Source organism: Pagrus major, chromosome 2, assembly GCF_040436345.1.
Source record: "Pagrus major chromosome 2, Pma_NU_1.0".
NCBI lineage: Eukaryota > Metazoa > Chordata > Actinopteri > Spariformes > Sparidae > Pagrus > Pagrus major.
The window spans coordinates 30019000-30039073 of record NC_133216.1 but is presented as its reverse complement, the minus strand read 5'-3'; positions in this window follow the sequence as shown (position 1 = coordinate 30039073).

The window sequence follows — 20074 nt, the reverse complement described above, 5'->3', positions numbered from 1 at the left end:
TCAAACGATGAAGCACGATGGATTAAAGTCAAATGTACGGTAACACTTTATAATAACCATCGTTAATAATAATCAAACTTTAGTAAATAGTTATTTTACTGTTCACAATGAAATGTTTTCTAAACCATTTATTAAACAATTGTTTAATTTATAAATAGATATTGTGGCCTGCATCTATTTTAGTTCAGTGCTGTGAAATGATTTGTAAAGTTGGTGGGATATATCAGTGAAATATAATAATAATAATAATCATATTAATTCTAGGACACACTTCACAAACACCCCTGTTTAGCAGATTGTAAGAGGTATATTAACATTTAATAAATGGTTTATACACATTATACTGTAGTTCTTAGTAGATATGTAGTGTAAGTATATTTGCCAACAACTATAAATTCCACGAGTGAAGGCTGCTGTGTGAATAAAACATAATCAATGTCAGTATCAAAGCCACTGAAATAAAAAAAATGTCTAGCCTAAAATATAATGTGTTAGAGACCCATAGGTGTCGTTTACACTGACATGTCCCCAACACTTTATGAATATGGACAATTCTGCCCCTATCAATTTTTTTAAAGCGTATTTTGTTTAAAAAAAATATCTGAAAAAAGGCTTGCACCAAGAAATGTTACCTAACAGATGAGAATGAACACTCTGCAGTTAAACTGGCTGCTGCTGATTCTGGTGTCAGACAGTACACACTAAGGCTTTACAAAGACTGCAGCAGGAACGTGTTAGTGTTAATTAGATAACAGATATGATCAGCATATACTGAAATATCTGTATATATTATGTATCCATAATTATCTAGCCTGACCACTTATGATCCGCCCATTATATTAACTGAAATTGCAAATGTTGAGGACTTTTTAAAACGTGTTTTTTCCGAGCCTGTATGTGTCGACAACTTATCAACATAAAGAGACCATTTATTAAATGTTTTTTATTTGGTGTGTGTGTGTGTGTGTGTGTGTGTGTGTGTGTGTGTGTGTGTGTGTGTGTGTGTGTTACAGCTACATGTAATTGGATGTGGACTAAGTCACATACACACTTCAGTTCCAGCTGCCACTCTCCACTCTGCTGCAGTTATTAATCTCGTCTCATGGTTATTATTTAACAGACTTCATTTAATCATGAGGTCTAGTGAAGCATAGGAAAACAATCTACTACAGCTGCAACGACTGCAAATAAATAAATAATGTATAGACATGAAATTTAATCACACGCAAGAGGTGGAAGTTTTTAAAAATCTTCCAAATGTACCCGACTGTCACTTCCAGCTGCTCAGTCACAGACGCCAGGCTGAGTAAAACAGACTGACGTGATTTGATTTTGATTTCTTTTATTTGCCCAATCCTCATGGTTTTTACGAGACACCAAAGTACCGTGGCAGCAGTCGATATTTCATTACAATTCATTTCATTACAGGTTGTTTTATTCCTTGACTGTATTCCTATATATTCCTTCTTTTACAAGGTTGGCAAACAAAATGTGCTCCAAAGGGGTTTCCTTCCTGACGTAAGTCAAGTTTTCAGCCTAATGGAGGACATTTTAGTCAGAAGTTCACACCTCACGCCCTCGTAGACCAAAATATGAAGCTCATTCTCAGTTTCAGCAGCTCACACAACAGAATCTGTCCCCCATCAGACCTGCCAGTCTCCAGGGTGAATGGTGATGTCCCTGAATGTAACTGTGTGACAGATGATGTAGCACAGTTTACACACAAGGGTAATTATAAAGCCCGTTGCTCTCTCGTGATAGCAGTTTAAACAAAATGAAATGTGTGTGATAATCCCTCTGTAAGTTCTGCCTCACGTTTAAATCCATGTGTAAAGTGATAAAGAGTCTGTGCTACAGTAATCAGGAGTATTTAACATCTCACTCCCCAGCCTGTCACTCTGTTGGTGTTTAGCTGACCTCCAGTCTGCCTGTGTGGTGCTGTGACAGCCAGGATGTGTGGAGGTCGGACAGGCTGCTTGACACCCGGCGTGTCCCGCTGCCCTCATTAGTAAAACCAGGACGGCTCTGCACGGCTGCCTGGCTGGAGCTCCTCTGCCTATCCTCTGCCTCCCCGACAAACCAAAAGCTGATTGAAGCAGCCAGGTCTTCCTGTTGCTATAGTAATAGGCAACACTGGCTCACCCCTCTTGAAAACATGTTTTTTGGCATCCCTGTAGCCGTGGGTGTTGCGGCCTCCCCCTCACAGCTCTTACACCCCCATTGTTTACAGTGTTCGTCTTGCTATTTTTGCAGACAGTGCACTTTTTTTATTATGCATGATGCACCTCTTTAGTCGCGCATGAATTTGTAATCATCGCAGGTCGCGGAGATCAGGAAAAGTTGTGGTGATACGTGCAATGCCCCTGCAAGAATTTTAAATGTAACCTCTAGCAAATCCCTTATTAAGACCAGTGAGTGTATCAACAACACCGTGTGTTCCTGCGTTTGAGTGTTTTCTTAACAATGCTCAGCTCAAAATTTTCAGAGTAATTATGTCACAATTAAATTAAAATCATCAACTCAATAATATTTTAAATTAAAATACAGTTGAGTACAAATATCTCTCTTTTATTTGTGGCTCAGATTTGAAAGTGCAGATCAGAAGAAGTAAAATATTTATATTTGTATGTGAAAAACTTAAAAATCTCAGTGACCTTGGTACTAACCTCCCATACTGTATCTATATATTTACAGTGGAGTCCACAGATTTCAGTGTTGTGTGCAATAGTGAATCCACAATGAATTCCTTAACTTGCAGGCTTTTTCTGTATTGCGGCAAAACGATTGCCTGCTTTTTGTGCAGTATTGCCCTCCATCTGTCCGTTTGTACTGTACAACCATACAGGAGCCCTCTCCAGCAGTGCATCGTGGGATGGGAAGAGCCTCCTTCAAAGACACAGGCGGCCATGCACTCCTCTACTATGGCACATTGGTATCAGTTACACCATAATTTCATCACCAGCAGCTCCCTGTGAATCCTGCTTACATTAACTTTTTACAGGGATTGGCAACACAGAGGCAGAGATGCATGGCGGTGCCAGCACTTGAACCCATTTAGATTTCGCCTCCTATTCAATAGTTGGTCCCAGCATATTGTTATTTGTTGATGAAGTGTTGTATTTGTCTGAACAAATGGCGTGAATTGTGAAGAATCCCTGCAGTTACAGTGGGATTACGTTGAGAGAAAAGGCGAGGGGGATTAAAAAAACAACAGGATGGGGAGACTTCAAAGTGGCAAAGTATGCAGGGCTGCGTTTGAATGACGGCTGGCGTATTGTTTTGATAAGTGTTCCCTGAGGAGAACATGTGAGGGAGGGTGTCACTTTCTCCTCTCATCTCTGCGATAGGGAGCCGAGCACCGAGGGAACGTCAAAACCAGCCGTAATTACAGCGTTCATACAACAATACTGCAGAGTGGCTGCCTCACACACACACACACACACACACACACACACACACACACACACATATACTGCACACATGCAAATTAATTAATTTGCTTTAAACATGAACCCTAAATGAACATGTTAGACCCTGAGATGGTGATGATAATAATGGAGCACAGGGAGCATGGAAGAATATCAAATGTCGACAAACCCCCTGATACACAGCTGCTTTCATCACTGTGATTGTATCTGTTACTCTAAGCGCTCGTTAGGAGACGAAACACAATGTCAGATAGACGGCAAAATTCTATATTTGTTTTCAATGAGTGCAAATTTAATTAATGCTACATTGTTTCTGCTTACAAATGCAAATGACTACAGCAGCATGAATAAACATGAATGAATTAACCCATCACTTTGGCCATGAACATCTTTTAGATGATGAAACATTCTGACTTATTTCACAGATTTGTAGATTCAAAGATCAGCAAACAATTACACCTCCTGAAACACACACGCAGGCGTGGGGAGGAACGGAAAACATGTAAGAGGAAAATCTAATTAGGATAGAAAAACTGCGTAACTGTATTCAGTTAAAGTTACATTTAAAAAAGATGTACAGTAAGTAGTTGTAGAAGAAGATGTTTTTGGTAAATAAAAAAAGGATACATTACATTACTTTAACATGATGATACTTAGATCAGGTTACTGACTACATTTCAGCAGCATTAGTGACTGTATTTGAATACATTTTTTAAGTAACCATACACACATACTTAACCCTGCATACATGTACATGAAAATAGACAAAATGCAGAAAAAAAAATACCACACACCAAATCAAAGGTCATTTTTTTGCTTAAATCAATCAAAATGTGACGTTTCATCGACAAGCACCCTCATCTCACAGGTTCTCTCTTTTTTTTATGCAGCTACAGTGAAATTGTTTCATTTCGACTGAGCCTGAGGTCAGAGTGAAACACAATTAATCAACACAAGCTTTTCCACAACAAATGTAAATATTCAAATAAAATACCTGGAGAAAGGGTCCTAACCACAGCAGTAGTAATACTCTCTAGGTTTGACCATTGTACTGTTAATTCACTGTTAGTCTATTGCAGAGATGCCCAGCCTGAGGTCCTGATCCTCACAAGGGCTTCCTGAGATGAATACTGGGAGAGGAAAAAAAATTATTATGTTGATACAAAAAATAATGTAGATTTTTTGGAGTTATTTTCAGAATCATTGTTTTATTTGGAGAGATAAAACTATGCAGAATTTCATGAGAAAAAAAGCAGTCTAATAAGGTAGGGGGAAAAAAGAAGACATACAATCTGTAACATGTGGATCAAACCAGGTACCGCTTTGACAAGAAAGTCACATCAAGTCAGTTTTAATTATACGGCCCCAAATCTCAAATGTTCCTCGGAAGGCTTTGCAGTCTGTACAACATTTGACCCTCGATTCAGACGAGGAAAACACTGTCTCCGCTGGGTTAAAAAGACAAGCACAGACACTGGGAACTACTTATCATTCTGCTAATATCAGATTCAATTCAATTTATTTTAGAGATGATGGGGGAACAGATCAGTGATACACTGGAGTCTACCCTAATATTATAAGGCAACATTTAATTAAATTCAACAAAAACATTTCACTGGGAGTGAAGGGAGAGCTGAATCCGGCATTTCTTTTTTTTTTTTAATCAAATTGAATTATTATGTGGTGACTGAGTAGTTTGTACCATGTCGTACCCTTCTCTCTCTCCTCCTGTGTTTCCTGTCACTGTCAAAATAAAGTGCAAAAATGCCAAAAGAAATAATCTTAAAAAGAAAAAATACATCATCAGTGACCTTCAAAAAAACCAGCCCAACCCTACTGCAGATATATGAATGAATGAATGAATGAGGAACATAAACACACACATATTGTCTTATAGTGTGTATTAAATGAGACAAATATATGTGGACAGGTGAGGAGGTTGATCGACTGAGACAGGCCGTCCACCTGATGGAAGTGGACGAGGACACAACCACGTAACAGCTAAATGACATTATTTTGACGCAGAGCTCTGCTTCATTGGAGGAATACTGATTCTAAAGCAGATATGTATTCAATCTCAGCATTTTAACTCCACTTGAGTGTGGAAGCAGGATCACACACAGAGAATCAAGCAGAGCAGATGAGTTTACACCCAGAGAAACCCACATTACTAGATTACTGTTGTCTTTCTCAGGGTGTTCCACCGCAGCCTCTCGTAACGATGTTGTGGTTGGGGGAGAGCGCACCACGCCATCCCAGCGATTTCAAGTCATTGTGGTCTCATTACAGCAGGCTGTTGGTAATCCTCTGCCTTTGATCTGCGGAGCTGAAGGGAGCTGTGTTTTACTGTAGTTCAAACAGTGTTCTCACTGCTCCCTCAGCACCTCCACCAGGAGCCACAGCCTGGCAACATGAGAGACACTGAGAGGCTGGGGGTTGGTTTGTTTTTCAGCTGAATGCAGGAGTGACAGATGAGGGTTTTGTTGGTGGAGTGTTAAGTCAATCTGAGGTGAACCAGGAGAATCCTTCTGTAGGGGCGACGAGGAGCAGCAAGCGGAGCGTGCTTTCACTTCAAGTTCATTCAGACTATCATTAATACACATAAACCTGTGAAGAGGACGAAGGATGGAAGTTTAACATCTGCTATGAAGTGACCATTTATTGTGAGTTTGTGTAGTTCAAACATATAGTTACATCAGTTTATTGTATAGTGTAGCTTTCAAAGCACATCAGTACTTTAGAATAAAAGGATCATTGAACATGGCAGCTGAAAACTGATTTTTTAATGGGGATACTCTGGAATTTAAATCAGTGCTCAACACGGTACAGTTCATATTTTCAATGAAACAGAAAATACAGTCGAGTCAGGATTCTGCTCTCAAGCTCTTCTAAACGTTGTTGCAGGAGAAATGAAAAGATTAAAGTACTTCTAACCAGTTGTGAAAAAAATGTCAATGTAAAGACAAAATATGTAAGAATTTTAGTGTAAAAATGAAGATGTAGAAATGAACTCAAATTATCAGCCGAATCTGTTTTGTAGAGATATCTACTTAAGTTAGCATGCTAACCAGCTAGCCCCAGCCTGTCTCGTAATTCCACATTTCCAAAGCTCAGGCCTCTGGAGGTCCATGCTGACTGAAGCCACTCCTGACCCTGTCTGAACACACTGTGTCTGGTCTTTATCTACCAGTCCTGGTTGGAGTCGCTGTAAATCACCTCGGGCCAGTATTCCCTGCTCTCAAACATCCATTCATCGGCTGCGGAGGGTGTCTTCTCTCCTGGCCCAGTCGTGTTCACTGGGGGGCTGCTGAGCCTGGTTCCTTCACCTGTTCACAGTCTCAGGTTGGTGACTGTTCCAGGTCCACTCCCTGCCAGCAGTCCTCACTGGGTCCCCCTGCCCCATCCCTGAAAAGCTCGTCCTCCTGGCACTCCAAAGCTCCTGTGCTAGCGGCGTAAACAACACCAAAACTCCCGCGGTGCTTCAAGCAACCAATACAGGTAGACTCAGCTAATAGGACAGCTAACTACATGGCTAACTGAGCTAACAGCAGCTACAGTTAGCAGCAGTAGCAGTTACTCTGGTAATATGCTGCCCCCTATCTGTCTTGATACTGATGCCACAATATGATCTACAGAAGCAAACAAGACTGTCAGTGAGAAGAGTGGATATTTCTGAATAAGTATTTCCGTTATTCTTAAAGTCTGTCAGCTGGCCGGATTCAGACACGTCTGCGGTGGTAAAGTCAGAATCTGACTATCCGACTAAACAGTGTTTCATGGTGGAGGGCTGAGGATGAATGAGGAGAGAAGCTGCTCTGTTTACTTTGTCTCATCATTGTCATCTTTCGTTCACGGGAGCACAATAAATGAGAGTTCCTTGCAGTAGATTTGAAGACTGGAAACACCTAGTCTGACTCTTTCCAAAGGTAAAAAAAAAACTGTGGTTTTTCAGGGGATCATGTCTTATCTTTTCTTTATCTTTACCACCACATGTCAAAACAGCTGCGCTCAAAAATTAAAAGAATTACCTGACAGGAGAACTGCAGAGTGTGGTGATACTTCTCTGTGGATCTGTCTCTATTTTACAACATACAAGCAGTCATGTGACCCACTAGGACTGGATTAAAGCGAGGCCGGGTCTTTGTTCCTTGACCTTAGTTTAAATAACCTTAAATAATTCTGTGAACTGGTTCACAAAGTGCTCCACAGTACACTGGTATAGCTCTGTGGAGCTCAGTGGTGTTTCTATATGTCACTGCTCCACTGGGCTTTCACCATCGATGCTTCTGTCATCATCCCAGACAAACCGTCCAATCAGGAGCGAGCAGTTGCAACAATAAACAAGAATTGCAACATGAATTGTTATGCTGAAAAACATGTAATATGTCTGCACTGAATGAATGCAGTGATACAGTAAATACATCCACCTGACTAAAGAGAGTTCACACACCTTCCTCTCATGCTGTCCTTCATAAAGCATTCTGGGGAATGTGACGTGCCATTATTTTCTTAAACCACAGCAAGTGTTGTAATAATATTTCATCTGCTTTCTAATGTGGACAAACTAGTTATTGTCTTTGATCCACAGGCAGTGACCTCAGTCTTATTTCAGGACACAGACACTCGTTCTCAAAATGATCACGGGAGTCTTCACTGTTCAACAACCACGTCGCTGATTCTATCTACCATGACTCAGGCACAGATGTTCAGTGAGGTGTAGCCGACTTCTTTCCTCCCTCTCTGAAGTGTCATCTGATGAAGTTTCCCTGGAAGTTGTAACGACAGGTGACCAAATGAAACGCACCTTTACCTTTAAAGAAATGTTTTTGGTTTTTTTAATGTTTGAAACATTTGGGATAATGTAAGTACACAATCAACCCAGTCACCAGGATAAATGTTGGCAATGTATGTTTCTGCAAACCATGGACATGTTACAACTTTACAACTTTGTTTCTTTAGGTTCAAAAAGAAAATATCATGTTTTGGCCTAAAATACCCATTTTGGTCGCCACAAACACGTCTGAAAATTGTGTTAAGGTCTTCCAAAAGGAACGGCAGGTTAAAAACATGTAATTTAAACCTGATATGATGTGTTTTGTTGACATGTCAGTATGGGACGTGTCCTATAGGCCCACGACACGCACAAATGTGCACAGATCAGTGGTTTGCAGAAACATTTACTGCCAACATGTAATTCTGGTGGCTGGGCTGACACGTCTCAACAAAATATACAACAAAGTTCCTCATCAGTAGAGTCATTTTTAGATCATTTTAATGTCACATGTTATACGCTTGAATCTCAAAAAATCATTGAGGGCATGCCATCATTTTCAGGTACACTCAAAACAGAATCAATGCACACACAAATGACACGAACAACAACAGACCACAGTTAAAAACAGTTACATTCAAGTGCAGAGTCGTTTGTTATCATGGTTTGAATGACATGGTGAGATGAAAAAGGATTCTGCAGTGAGTAACGAGGCCGTACACCATTCAGGTTTCAGAACAATTTAAAATTAAAAAAAAGTCATCATAAAGTGTTTTGAATGTCACAGAACAGATATCTAACAAGAGCATGTGAGGGAGAGTTTCATTTCAAATCTTAAGCCACACAAAGTAAGGTAAAGCTAAAAGACAGGGTCCGGGTCTCAGGAGCACCCATGGGACTCCTGAAACAAACCGAGGCGGTGCTTCATAAACCTCTAGAAAACTACACAGCCAGAAGAAGAGAGGGAACCAAAGGCAGCCAGCTCTCTGCGATATCCACCACCTGAAGCTCAACATATCCCTGCTCACACACACTCACACACACACACACACACACTCACACACACACTCACACACACAACCCATGGATTTTGTTATACCAATATGTGAATCATACAGTCTGCCCTCGCTGACAAAATCAGTGGGATTGTGCTCATCACTGGCTCATGTACCGCCGCTACGGGTTTCTGTTTGTCCCTGATCTTCAACATTTTGGTAGAAGTGTGGATTCCAATAAAGGCTTGTTAAACAACAGATTTCATTCTCTGACTCAAGAGGGCCCTGCATGGCCCAGAGGCGTAAGCTGCTCCTTTGAACATCTAAATCCCCATGCAGCGTCTGACTTCCCTTTGTTATTCGCTGGTGGATGTTCCTTCACTGTTTTTGTGTGTGCTCTGTGGCTCTGGAAAGACTCCAGCCGACCATGTACAGGGAGCTTTTAGCTGTAAAAGATCATCTCATTGAGATCATCAAGCCCCAGTTAATTGAACTTTTACATATCTTTGTAGGAGCTCAGGGTGAACATATTGTTTTAATGAAGAATTCATCAGTCAGAGATGGGGAGCCAAGATTTAACGAGCCCCTCCCTGGACCGGAGAGGAGAGACATGAAACAAACAGCCTGCACTCAGCCCGAATGTCTGCTGCCCTCTCCTGCCTGCTGCTGTGAACACACACATCACACTTACAAGACTCGTACAGTAGCTGTGCTGCCTTATGAAGCGCAAGCAGAGAAAAGATTTTAGCGTACAGTGTTTATCTGCATTTATGCATTTAATTAGCAGTGATGTGAAACACTGTGAACATGGTCCCTCCTGTCTGCTCAGGCAGGGCAGCGTGATTGTAATCCCCAGGCTGGATCACCCAATAGGTAAAGTGGGAAGCTGCACTGACCTGAAGATCCAGACTCACCTTCCTGGCAACAAATTTCAGTATTAACCCTACAAGACCTATGAACTCATGTTGTGTCCCTGTCATGCCTGCTCTTTGCCATGTGTTACGTGCGTGTCCTAGTTTCATTTCTGTTTTGCTTGCTTACTCGGTGCATTTTTTCAAAATAAAGTCGTATTAAAATCAGATAACTGCGAACTAACAAGCACACAGAAAACTTGATGCCAGGTTATGTTCCAGTATAGGAGTTCTGGATGGAAACTCCTTAAAAGGTTAATCCTGTTGTGATGCATTCAGATTTGAATCAGTGTGAGACTCAGCTTTGTTGGCTGAGTATGTTTCAGTTTGATGGTTTCCAGTAGCGCCCAATGAACTCCACAGCATCAAATAAAAGTGTGGACAGCATATATTTATATATGTGAACAGCACTGTGGAGGGCTAAAACTGACTACTCGTTGAATACTCTAGTAAATAAATGACTCAATAAATACATGATATGCCTTTAAATGCACCAAAACCATATTGAAAATAGAATTGATTATTTATAAAATGTGACATAAATCGATATTTCTATTTTATTTGCTTCTGTATTTATATACTGTGGTATCAACTCACCTACTTATTTGCTTTTATTTTCTGTTTTATTAATGTAATCATTTAAAAAAAATGTATTGATATGTTCACGTTTTTATTTATATTATTTTCCTCCAACATACAAATCCAAACCAAATCCACACTTATTTCTATTTTCTTTTTACATTTCATGACATTTCTTTATGCATTTATGCTGTCATTAAAATTGTGTCATGGGGTGAAATGGAAAATTAAATGGGGAAGAGAATAATCAAGGGAATGAACACAAACACAGAAACAAATTAAAACTGAAATATCAATTAATGTCACATTTTATAAATTAATGAATGCCTATCAATTACCAAAAATATTTTTAATTTCATTCAAAAAACAGCAGTAATCTTATTCAAGTCTATTTTGTCAAAATCTGAGTTTCATAAGAATACAGATTTGTTTTTACACTGAACAAAAATATAAACGCAACACTTTTGTTTTTGCTCCCATTTTTCATGAGCTGAACTCAAAGATCTAAAACATTTTCTATATACACAAAAGACCATTTCCCACAAATACTGTTCACAAATCTGTCTAAATCTGTGTTAGTGAGCACTTCTCCTTTGCCGAGATAATCCATCCCACCTCACAGGTGTGGCATATCAAGATGCTGATTAGACAGCATGATTATTGCACAGGTGTGCCTTAGGCTGGCCACAGTAAAAGGCCACTCTGAAATGTGCAGTTTTGCCTTATTGGGGGGGTCAGAAAACCAGTCAGTATCTAGTGTGACCACCATTTGCCTCACACAGTGCAACACATCTCCTTCACATAGAGTTGATCAGGTTGTTGATTGTGGCCTGTGGAATGTTGGTCCACTCCTCTTCAATGGCTGTGCGAAGTTGCTGGATATTGGCAGGAACTGGAACACGCTGTCGTATACATATCGTATACGTGTTGTATCCAGAGACAATAAAAGGCCACTCTAAAATGTTCAGTTTTATCACACAGCACAATGCCACAGATGTCGCAAGTTTTGAGGGAGCGTGCAATTGGCATGCTGACTGCAGGAATGTCCACCAGAGCTGTTGCCCGTGAATTGAATGTTCATTTCTCTACCATAAGCCATCTCCAATAAAGCAAAACTGCACATTTCAGAGTGGCCTTTTATTGTGGCCAGCCTAAGGCACACCTGTGCCTAACCCTAACCCAACAATCAACAACCTGATCAACTCTATGCGAAGGAGATGTGTTGCACTGCGTGAGGCAAATGGTGGTCACACCAGATACTGACTGGTTTTCTGACCCCCCCCCCAATAAAGCAAAACTGCACATTTCAGAGTGGCCTTTTATTGTGGCCAGCCTAAGGCACACCTGTGCAATATTCATGCTGTCTAATCAGCATCTTGATATGCCACACCTGTGAGGTGGGATGGATTATCTCGGCAAAGGAGAAGTGCTCACTAACACAGATTTAGACAGATTTGTGAACAATATTTGAGGGAAATGGTCTTTTGTGTATATAGAAAATGTTTTAGATCTTTGAGTTCAGCTCATGAAAAATGGGAGCAAAAACAAAAGTGTTGCGTTTATATTTTTGTTCAGTGTAATTTCAATCAAATTGTTTCCAGAAGTGGAGCCTTTCTGTATGGGCGGGGCCCTCCTGTGTGGGCGGGGCCCTCATGTGTGGGCGGTGCTGTTCTATATGGGCAGCGCCATGCTATGTGGGCGGGGCTTCTGTGTATATGGGGGCTTTGCGTGTAGGCGGGGCCTTTATGTGTGGACGGGGGGCGTTTTGTGTGGGCGGGGTCTATATATGCAGGCGGTGTCATCGATTGTGGGCGGGGCCTGTGTGTGGACGTTGGGCTTTATGTGTAGGCAGGGCCTTCCTGTGTGGGCAGGGACTTACTTTTTGGAAGCAGGGTGAACAATTCTTGATCAACCAGCAGATGAACATGTTTTGTTTCAAAATGATGTTCTTAGGTCTCAGTTATAGACACAAATGATTAAGGTCGTATTGTACAGAGTAAAGTGAAAGTTGACAGAACATGTTGAGGAAAGTGTGTACTTAAAAGTAAAAGAACAATATATCAAAATGAAGAAGATTGTGTTTTTTCTTGAAAACTTTAGTCACACATAGCATGCCAAAGCTAAAAGGTGGTGTCCAGCAGGTCTCTGCTGCACCCACAGAGCTCTTGAAACAAACCAGGTGGTGCTTCATTAACTGGGATCATTTCCAGCCAAATACAGTTTTTTTAAAAAACAATTCACTAAGGTCTGGACCAAGACTAAGTGATGTTCCACCACTGATCAGTGGTGGAACATATTGTGTGTCATCAAGGTAAGGAATGCAGCAGTTGTCACGCAAGGAGTCCAACATCTCCTCCATTCTGCAGAGCCCAAATGGGATCCTCACCCACTCATACAGACCACAAGGAGTAATGAAAGCTGTCCTGTGTCTGGATCCTTCAGCCATATAGCCCTGGTGATAGGCCTTGCCTGTAGGATGCTGAATCAGCTGTGGCCTCCTAGGGTGTCTATGAGGTCCTGGATGCGGGGCAGTGGGCTGGCACAGTTTTCTGATTCAAAAGTCTGTAGTCAATACATAACCTTAGGGTCCCATCCTTCTTCCTGACGCAGACTACAGGTATTGCATATGGTGATTTGGACTTAACTATGCACCCTTTAACAAGCAGGTCTTGGATGTATTCTTTAACCTCTTTGTAAAGGGGCTTGGGCACCATGGCATATGTATGCTGAACTAGGGTGTTACCCTTTAAATTAATTGCCATCCATGTGTAGGCTTTGGACACACCCTATGTCCCCATCACCTCGAGCAAAGACCCCTGACTTCTTGTATAGCATCTGTTTCATCTCGCTCTGTTGTTCACCACTTAGATGGCTAACATCCACAGGCAGGTGCCACAGGGTAGCAGTGGGTTGGCTACGGTTAGAGCTCAGTGGTGGTGAAGAGCTGACAGTGTTAGTTTAGTTTAGTTTATTTCGAACATGTAAATAAAAAAAGAGAGAAAAACATTATCAGAAAAAATGAAAAGACATGCACCAGTCAAAGACAAATGAAGAAATGAAAGAAAAGCGAGAAAAAACAAAAATAAAATAAAACAAAACAAAACAAAACAAAACAAAAACATGATTCCTCTATTCCCATTCATCATCCCAATTATTAGACATAATTATAGTAGTCATGATACATATAATGACATGTAATGGCCATGATGATAATGACAACAACAACAAAGCAATAATACAATAATTTCTTATTATAATAATAGCTATCAGGTTAATCATCATTGTCATCATCATCATCGCCACCACCATCCTAATACCCAAAATAATATAATGCTGAAATTAAATAACACGTCCGAAAAGGAGTAGGAAGAAGTGTAAAACGTATTTACTCCTAACCCTTTCACCCACATTAAATATCCATATCAATGTGCTTCCCTATCATCATGTGCATCTAGAGGGTAACCTACCAACGAGAAAACAAAGAAAATTTCAACAAATGAAATCCCCATAATTTTTTTTTCAGTGCAAAATTTAAACTTGAAGATACATCCACGCACACAGACATACCCACATACAAAAACACATATATACAAACATAAATATACACATACATATATATATACGCCTACATACACACGATTCACCCATACATAAACATACTTCCATGTACCCACACACACATACACACACACACACACACACACACACACACACACACACTCTATAAACAGAAGCAACATAAAAATCCATAACAAATAAAGTCGATGAATAAACAATGAACACCTGGTCATATTTAAACACCTTCCTCACTCCTATATCACATAAACATCTTTTCCTTATATTTCTTTTTGAACTGTTTTATGGTCGTGCATTCTTTTAACTCCACATTCATACTGTTCCATAGTCTTACTCCAGCAACAGAAACACATAAACTTCTCATTGTGGTGCGCACCCTCAAAGTTTTAAAATTATATTTTCCCCTTAAATTATAACCCCCTTCCCTTTCCGTGAATAGTTTTTGAAGTTTTTCTGGTAATAGATGATGTTTTGCCTTAAATATTACTTGTGCTGTTTGAAATGCCACTTGGTCTATGAATTTTAGTACTTTTGACTGTAGGAATAGTGAGTTAGTATGATACCGATATCCAGCTTTATGAATGTATCGTATTGCTCTCTTTTGAAGTACGAACAGTGAGTGTAACCTGCTTCTGTAGTTATTGCCCCAGATTTCAGCACAGTAGGTGTTGGCCTGAGCTCGGTTGTCCTCGTTGCTCAGATTGTCCGTCTCAATTACTCTATCGATGGTTTCAATGGTGCCAAAGACAGTGGAGCTGGGCAGGGTCACAGTGTTCGTGGAATGGTTGGACACTGGCACCTTTACAAAGGGTCTATCTGTCTGCTGAATCTCCAGTAATCCTTCTCCAATGCTTAGAAGTTCCAATGGTGTAGTGTCTAAGTTGGGCTCAAACAGCGCACGTGAGCCAGAGTCACTAATACCCTGCATTTAATATGAGCTACCTGGCCAGGATAAATGGTGATTTCTCTTTCCTGCCTACCTTGACTGTGGCATTTTGTTCTCCGTGTTGTCACTCAGCCTGTAAGAAACTCGCTATGGCTTCTGCCCTAGCACTGTCAATCTCTAAAGCATCGGTAAGTAGGCTGACAAGGATGGACATGACTTTAGGTCTGCTTTTATTGCTCTTAATGAGTTCCTGGATTACATTAAAACCAACTAATGGTCTCTCTAATTTCAGTCGACTCACCTGGCTGCATGGACCACCGACTACCTCACAAACAGACCGCAGTATGTGAGGCTTCGCGACTGTGTGTCTGATGTGGTAGTCTGCAGCACGGGAGCTCCACAGGGTACAGTGCTCTCTCCTTTCCTCTTCACACTCTACACATCTGACTTCAGTTCCAACGCGGACAGCTGTCACCTCCAGAAGTTCTCCGATGACACAGCCATCGTTGCACGTGTGGCAGAGGGGAACGATCTGGAGTACAGGAAGGTCATCACCAACTTTGTCGCCTGGTGTGAACTGAACCACCTGCGCATCAACGTCAGTAAGACAAAGGAGGTGGTGATCGATTTCAGGAGGAAGGCTCCTCAAACCGCACCGGTGAACATCCAGGGTTTGGACATTGAGATCGTAGAGGAGTACAAATACCTGGGTGTTCACATAAACAACAAACTGGACTAGACACACAACACAGATGTCCTGTACAAGAAGGGCCAAAGTCGTCTCCATCTGTTGAGGAGACTGAGGTCCTTTGGTGTGTGCAGGTCACTGCTAAAAACTTTTTATGACTCTGTGGTAGCATCAGTGATCTTCTGTGCTGTGGTCTGCTGGGGCTGTGGAAGCTCAGAGAGGGACAGGAAGAGACTCAGTAAGCTGGTCAAAAGGGCTGGCTCAGTCTCGGACTGTCCTCTGGACTCCATTGAGGAGGTGGGTGAGAGGAGGATGTTAGCCAAGCTGACATCGATTATGGACAACCCCTCTCACCCCCTACATGAGACTGTGGGGGCCCTAAGCAGCTCCTTCAGTAACAGACTGCTCCACCCACGGTGTAAAACAGAACGCTACCGCAGGTCGTTCATTCCATCTGCAGTCAGACTGTACAACACCAAAAACTCTTAACGTAGCACCATAAGCACCTTAAACACCTCCATATCTTGCACTATTACCACTTCCACCTCCGCCATATTGTGCAATTACCGTGTGCAATAATACCTTGTTAATACCTTTTTTTTTATTTTATTTTATTTTTCTACACATTTATATTTTCTGTCTCTTATTTAAATCCTTTTTAGTATTTTAAGTCTACTTGTTTTATGTCCCCTGTACATATTGGATGTCTGTCTACCTGCTCCTGTATTTATTGTATGTCTGTCTACCTGCTGCTGTAATGAGTAAATTTCCCTGATGTGGGATAAATAAAAGTCTAAATAAAAGTCTAAAGGAAGGGTACTCGAATGGATAAGTCTGAATTGTCATTACCTTGCAGGTTTACTATCACTTCTATCCATCTGTCATACGGTATTTCATCTCCTGTGACAGCAGTCATACTGAGGTCTTCCCCCATGAGTTCACTGAGTGTGCAAATCTCTTGTCCAGGTAAGTACTTGTCCTTCCAGGCACGTTCAATGATGCTAACATTAGCTCCAGTACCTAATAAGGAGGTTATAGCATAGGCGTTCATGCTACATTTCAATAAAGACTTCCGACCAATTAATGGGGCTGTCTTCTCAGGTGGGTGGGATTCACTCTTTGTCCATGTGCTGTTAGCTGTACCACCCCTATCTAGTTTTACTGCTGCAACATTTTGGGGTTGGGACTTGTCCTTCGAGTTGGTCAGTGGTCATCTTGTTGCCCTGACTGGTGCCCAGCCATTTCCCTGACTGCTTTTGTTTTTTCAAGCAACCTATAGCATGATGGCCTTCTTCCCCACAGCAGAAGCGGTGGTAACAGTTTGGTTTGGTCTGGGCTACACATTGTGGGTATCCATACGGTCTCTGTGTCGGTTTTGTCAGGGCTAGGCTGGTGGTTGGTTGGACAGAGCCTCCCAGGCACCTGAGTCGGTGTAGTTAACTTTGTAAGTGTCTCCATTGCCTGTGTTAAAGCCTCAACTTGGGTACTCAATCTCTGGATCACATTATCCTTACTTCTGGCTTTAGTCTCTCCCACACTGCTGGTAGTCTCCTCAGGTTCAGCAAGCATGCTGTGGGCTTGGGTCACCTTGTGACTGGCGCTGCGTCCCAGTCTGCGCTTTCTCTCGCTTTCCACCATTGTGGTCTGGATGACCTGTCTTAACAGGGCTTCATCTGAAACAGTTGGATCAGCAAGGAGCAGTTTCAGTTCTTGTCTGATCCTCATGTCTCTCTCCCATGCCTTGATAGACTGCATTCAAAAACACACCCTGGAGTGTAGCAGCATCATACCTGATGACTGAATTTGTTTGTTTGGAGGTGAACATTATTCTTTGTCTCAGTCCTATCGTTCGATATAGAAATTGCTGTGGAGCGTCGTTATCATGCTGTTTAGCACACATCAGTTCCTGGAAGAGCTCTGGGCTACTCTTTTCTCCTAGATGGGACTGCCGGAAACTTTTCAGCTCTGTGACTGTAAAAGCTAATGTCCGATGTAGTATCAGTGATTTGCCCCCCATGTATCTTAAACTCCCTTCTCTGCAGCAGTGGGAGATCTTGCAGGGCAATCATGCTCTCTTGAGTGGAATCTCAATCTTGGTCATCTGAGGTAAGTGGAAAAAGTGTGTTTGGCTGATATTGGTTGGAGATGGGTTGAGTGTGTGCTGCCTGCTGGGGTGACTACAGCTCCCAGAGGTAGGCTGTGGTTTGTCTGAACCAGATATGTTAACATTATATTGACAAAGTTTGTTCTGCACCTCCTCCTAGCCAATGAGCAGTTTCTGTATATCAGTACCATAAGCTTCACCTTCAGTAGCGTTAACAGCACTGGCATGTGCTTCACTCCTTGGTAATGTCTCATGTGTTTCGTTAACATAAGATGACGTCATTAAAGGGGACCTTAATAGAAGTACAGGTTTCACCCTCAGTGCTAGCTTTAGCAAACATTGTACTCCTATCATGGTTTGCAGTAACCATATCAACAGTATCTTGTAAACATAACAACATTGCCATATCCTCATCTTCCAGTTCTAAGACAGTTGGACTTTCCAAGTAAGCAGAAAGATACTCAACACTGCTCTCCTCGTCATCTCTGCTCAGGTCAGTTGAGTCCAGTCCTTGCACTGGTTTAAGGTGAGTGGTAACTTCATAAGCTGTCAACTGATAGTCTCTTCTTAATGGACCAGTTAAGTCCTTTCTTCTGGTTGTCAGACATGATGTGTGTTGTGGCCAGCCGGGGCTCGTAGTCCTCCACTCCTTAGGCTTGGATCCCCTTTAACCAGGTCCCTCCACCTCTCAAGTCGTTTACTGGAAAAACCCCTTGACTCTGGCAACACGCTGTCACACTGGCCCTTGGGTCTGAAGATCACTGGATCAGCATACGGTCCTCCCTCAGGCGATGCCAATCCCAGATGAGCCCCCCAAAATGGGGCCTTGCTATGCTGGGCATGTAAACAAATTATTTACCTGTTAAACGGGAGAAACATGAAGCAGAGGAATCTTGCTGCCGTTCGTCTGGTCGGTCTTGCCAGAATTTATTGAATAATCACACTGTCAAATGTTTTGTTTTCCTTTTTGTTTTACTCATCCACTTAATTAAACCCAAATCTCTCTTTGATTACACATTCACCAAAATAAACAGATAGGGAAATGAATCTACCAGCATATTAGCATTCAAAGGATACTGATATGACTGACCTCAGACCAACATGGCACATATTTTTATAAACAGAATACACGGGAGATTTAAACATGCAAACTGTTATAATGCTGTTATTTAACCTTGAGCCCTGATAGGACTTTACTTTTTTTTAAAAAAAGGTGGAGGCTGGGGTGGTGGCGGCAAGCTTTCCAGCAGCAGCAGTGGGAGGCAGCGTTTGAGTAGGAGCAGTTATGAGTGAGGAGGGAGCCATATTTAAATGGACCGCCTTGTGGTGAGAATAGCTGCGATTAGTGTTGGACTGATTGGTAACGATGATTCCATCGGCAGGCTGTCAGCTGATTACACCGGGGCGTATGACTTCTGTGTCCTGCAAGAACTAACACTAAGCTTTATATGTTGAAATAGCTTCATTTGAACAATGACCCATGACAGTATGAAAGCTCTTGCCAGTGGTATTTGGACTTCAGTGGAGCCACTATAAGAGCCATACAATTATCTGATAATGGCCAGCTTGATTACTAGAAATTGCTGCTTCAGTACATGAACACTCTTCGTGTCTTCTCTACTGTGTCATGTCCTAAAATAATGTCCCCACTGCACATGTAAAGTGGTAATCTTCAATCTTGAGGGAGACCTTGTTCCAGACCCCGTATTTCATACACTTTAAAGTGTGTAGGATTAAGTGGCATTTAGAGGTGAGGGTTCATTAAATACCCCTTGTTTTACCCTCCTGATTTGTCCGTTCTGGGCTACTGTAGAAACATGGTGGTGCAACATGCCAGACTCTGTAGATATACAAGGCTCATTCTAAGGTAGCAAAACATGATTCTTAGTTTCAGGTGATTATAAACTCCTGAAAACATATAATATTACATTCCCCTAAATCCCACTACATTCTACACGCTGGACCTGACCTCAGTCTGTAGTTACCTAAAACAAAAACCACCAAAACCAGCACAGGTGATAAATCTGATACCAGAATAAGAACAGTGCTCGCACAGTCAATACAAGCAGACTGAAATACTGCACACTGTTCTAATCTCTGCTCCATTCAGTCCTATCTATGATTGACTTTTGGAGC